The sequence below is a fragment of the Aotus nancymaae genome, unplaced genomic scaffold (genome assembly GCF_030222135.1).
Source record: "Aotus nancymaae isolate 86718 unplaced genomic scaffold, 86718_ANA_hifiasm-v0.15.2.pri h1tg000011l, whole genome shotgun sequence".
NCBI lineage: Eukaryota > Metazoa > Chordata > Mammalia > Primates > Aotidae > Aotus > Aotus nancymaae.
The window spans coordinates 57431184-57435783 of NW_026988422.1; the positions used below are offsets into that span (position 1 = coordinate 57431184).

A 4600-nucleotide genomic window follows, 5' to 3' on the forward strand; every position below is an offset into this window, starting at 1 on the left:
TAGCGGGGTGTAGTGGCACGTGCATGTAATCCCAGCCACTTGGGAGGCTGAGGTGGGAGAATCGTTTGAACCCGGGAGGCAGAGGTTCAAGACTCCATTAAAAAAAAATTAGACAGGCATGGTGGCATTCCCCTGTAGTCCCATCTAGTTGGGAGGCTGAGGCAGAAGGATCACTTGATCCCAGGAGTTTGAGTTTACAGCGAGCTGTGGTCCACCTGCAAATCGCTGCTGCAATCCAGCTTGGGCAATATAGCGAGATTCCAACGCTTTTTTTTTCTGCTTCAAAAAGCTTTAGTTCCATTTGTTCCAAGGCTTGTTAGGGTAGTTAGAAAGCCGCCTAGTGGCTGGAGGGAGAGGCTTAGGCAGAAGCCTTGTTACTTTGCAAGGGCCCCTTCAGAAGTCGCTGGGCTCAGTAGGCTCTTCGTCGAGCTTGAGAGTGAGCCTTTCGAAGAGATACCCACCCAGCCCAGCCTGTGGGCCGGCCAGCCTGCAGAGGTTGGTCAGGTGGTCACCCATCTTCTTGATGAGTTTCACTTCCTCATCTAGGAAGTGACTCTCTGGGAAGTCACAGAGATGGGGGTCCACGCGAGCAGAACCCCGGGCATGAAGATCCAAAAGGGCCTGGTTCAGATTTTTCTCCAGGGCCATGGCGGCTTCCATGGCATCCAGGGTTTTACCCCATTCATCTTGAGCCGGCTTCTTGATGTCCTGGAAGAGAACACGGCCGCCGCACTGGTTTTGCATCTTCAGGAGATGCTCGTAGCCCTCGCCCTTCACCTCAGTCAATTTGCAGAACAAGTGGCTCATGCCTTCCAGAGCCACATCATCGCAGTCGAAATAGTAGCCCAGAGAGAGGAAGGTGTAGGAGTCCTGCAGGTACACATGGACCAGGAGGTCAATGGCTGCCTCCACGTGCGTGGAATAATTCTGACGAATCTGGGAGCTCCTGGTTGTTCGGCAAGAAGGAGCTAACCACAAAAACAGTGTTGGCAGGTCCCCAGAAGCAGGAGATGGCTGAGAAGATGGTCCTGGAGGTTGCAAATGGAGAGGAAATCGGAGGGCGGTCAGAGGCTGGAAGAAAGAGTCCCTGGAATCTGTTCCATCCAAATACTGTTGAAGCAAGAGACAGATCCGCGGGACTGCTGAACTGCCCCATCTCTATTTTTTTTAAAAAAGGAAAAATACAGCTGGGTGCGGTGACTCATACCTGTAATCCCAGCACTTTGGGAGGCCGAGGCCGGCAGATCATGAGGTTAGGAGTTCAAGATCAGCCTGGTTAACATAGTGAAACCCCGTCTCTACTAAAAACTACAAAAATTAGCCTGGCACGGTGGCAGGTACCTGTAATCCCAGCTACTCGGGAGGCTGAGGCCAGAGAATTACTTGAATCTGGGCGGCAGAGGTTGCAGTGAGCCAAAATCGCGCCACTGCACTCCAGCCTGGGTGACAGAGTGAGACTTCATCTCAGAGAAAAAAAAAAAAGGAAAAATACAGGCTTGTGCCATGGCTCAAGCTTGTAATCCTAGCACTTTGGGAGGTCAAGGAGGGAGGATCAACTGAGGTCAGGAGTTCGAGACCAGCCTGGCCAACATGATGAAACCCTGTCTCTACTAAAAATACAAAAATTAGCCAGGCATGGTGGTGCAAACCTGTAATCCTAGCTACTCAGGAGGCTGAGGCAGGAGAATCAACTGAACCTGGAAGGCGGATCCTAGCTACTCAAGAGGCTGAGGCAGGAGAATCACCTGAACCTGGGAGGCGGAGGTTGCAAAGAGCCGAGATAGCATCACCGCACTCCAGCCTGGGCAACATAATGAGATCCCATCTCTATTTTTTTTTTTGTTTGTTTTGAGATGGAGTCTCACTCTGTTGCCCAGGCTGGATCGCAGTGGTATGATCTCGGCTCACTGAAACCTCCGCCCCCCGGGTTCAAGCAATTCTCCTGCCTCAGCCTCCTGAGTACCTGGGATTACAGGCTCCTGCCACCGTGTCAGGCTAATTTTTTTGTATTTTTAGTAGAGACCGTCTTGGCCAGGCTAGTCTTGAACTCCTGACCTTGTGATCCACCCTCCTCAGCCTCCCAAAGTTCTGGGGATACAGGCATGAGCCACTGCTCCCAGCTATATTTTTTAAAAAAGGAAAAATACAAGGGATACAAGAGCACTGGGTCGGTGCTTTTTGTTAAAGTCCATCAATGATGCCAATATGATGGAACAAAATTTGAAAGCAGGGTGATGAGTAACATTTGTTACTTTTTGGCTACCCAGTTTTGGAGTCCCTTCCCAGGTTTGTGGAAGACCCTATCTTTGGCGTCTTAGTGGAAGCTGGAGCCTACTGCTTACCTATCCACATAAAGGCTGAAAACGCCAGATACTTCTCAGCTTCCTTTAGCTGCAGGGCTTAGTCATGCTATTTGGGCTGGGCCAATCAGGTGCACTGCCCTGGACTGACGAGCCTGGACCAAGCCAGAGCCCAGCACCGAATCTTTCCTGGTGGAAGTGGCCGTAGCTACTGCAGCCTTGTCCAGATTCCAGGGCAACAGCAGCAGGGTCATGGTTCAGACCCCAAACATGGTTGTGGCACAGCTGCCCAGGGTTCTGAGAACAGGCCAAGACTCTCTCGATAGCTTCTGCACCACAGTTCTGGCCATGCTCCTGGCTGCTGTCTGGCAGACTTTGTCTTCATTCATGCCCTGAACCTGGCTCTTCAGCCTTCCCAGAGACTCTGTGGGCTGCCCAACATCCTTCTCGTCAATCCCTCTTCTACTTAAAATCGTCCAGAGCCAGTTTCTGTTGCATTTTAAAGTCAGAGTTCTGACCAATTCACAATCTCATTTCAGTCTCCGTATCCAACTTATTTTTGTATTTTGCTTTGGTACATAGGGTTCTGAGAAAAGTCTGATCATACAGATGGATGGTTATAAATAATAACGATAACAACTATTACCGGCTGGGCACGGTGGCTCCTGCCTGTCATCCCAGCACTTTAAGAGGCTAGGGCAGGAGGATCACTTGAGCCCAGCAGTTCAAGACCAGCCTGAGCAATATAGCAAGACCCCCATCTCTACAAAAAAAAATTTTAAGCTAGCCAGGCATGGTGGCACATGTCTGCAGTCCCAGCTGCTTGGGAGACTGAGGTGGGAGGATTGCTTGAGCCCAGGAAGTTGAGACTGTAGTGAGCCATGATTGCACCACTGCACTCCAGACTAGGTGACAGAGCGAGATCCAACAACAACCACCACGGAAAACTATTACGTAGCACTCACCATGTGGCAGGCCTGTCCTAATCACTTTGCATATATTAATTCACTTAACAAACCTTTTGAAGTGGATCTATCATTAACATCCCCCTTTTATAAATGAGAAAACTGAAGGACAGAAGAGTGATTTGTCCAAAGTCAAGGGCTTAAATCTAGGCAGTCCCAATCCAAGATTTGTGCTCTTAACTCCTGCTAAAGGATTTTTTTTTTCAGTTTCTGTTTTGAGATTAGAATAGCCTTCAATTAAACCAATCTAGAAGCTAGAAAGGAGAAGTAGTAGAAGTATTTGTTTCAAAGTTGAATGAGTAACTCTCAAAATACCTAACGACTGCTTTTTGTCCTCATCATAAACATAAAAATCAGGCAATAAACAACTAAAACTCAAGACATATATTAAACAAATAAGATAATGTCATCACTCTGTCAGTGGTGTTCCCTGTTGTAGGCCTGGTGGTTTATGGAGGCTGGTACACACAACTGCAGGAAGCTCTCGGCTCTTCATTGCTTTGCTCTTCATAAGCAGACGTGCCCAGGCTGGCGCAGCACTGCAACATCCGCTTGACACACCCATCTCGGTGCCAGCTGGGCTCAGAGATGCTGGGAGGAGCTCATGCCAAAGTCTGCACAAAATTGAGTTTAGACAAAAATACTAAACAGATGGGGGTATGGCAAAGGGGTACAGGAGTCAGTTGTGCCCCAGGCCAAAGCTGGAATAATGTCACCAAGGATTACAACCCAAAGTGTAAAATAAATATCTGTGAATCCATACTTACATAATCTTTATTTAAAAAAGAATAAAAATAGGCTGGGTGCGGTGGCTCATGCCTGTAATTCCAGCACCTTGGGAGGCCGAGGTGGGCAGATCACCTGAGGTCAGGAGTTTGGGACCAGCCTGGCCAATACAGTGAAACCCCATCTCTACCAAAAATACAAAAATTAGCCAAGCATGATTGCAGGTGCGTATAATCCCAGCTACCTAGGAGGCTAGGGCAGGAGAATTGCTTGAACCCAGGAGGTGGAGGTTGCAGTGATCTGAGATTGTGCCACTGCACTCCAGCCTGGGCAACAGAGTGAGACTCCATCTCAAAAAAAAAAAAACAAAAAAAAAACAAAGAATAAAACAAACACTATATCAGCTAGGTAATCAAAGTCAGCATCAACACTCATAAATCATGTTGATAATACATACCCTTGATATGATATCATGAAAATGACACCTTTATCTCTGCGATCTTCCTTCCCAATCTCATAACTCCAGTCTACTTGTGAGAAAACCATCAGATAAATCTCACTAGAGGGCCATCCTGCAAAGTACTCCAAAACTCAGAAGGTCATTAAAAG

The 4600-nt window shown here is 48.0% G+C and overlaps 1 pseudogene; it reads right to left on the reverse strand.

Moving 5' to 3' along the window:
- Positions 1-374: 374 nt before the first annotated feature.
- On the reverse strand, positions 375-2554 carry LOC105707167 (ferritin light chain-like; annotated as a pseudogene).
- Between the last annotated feature and the right edge of the window lie 2046 nt (positions 2555-4600).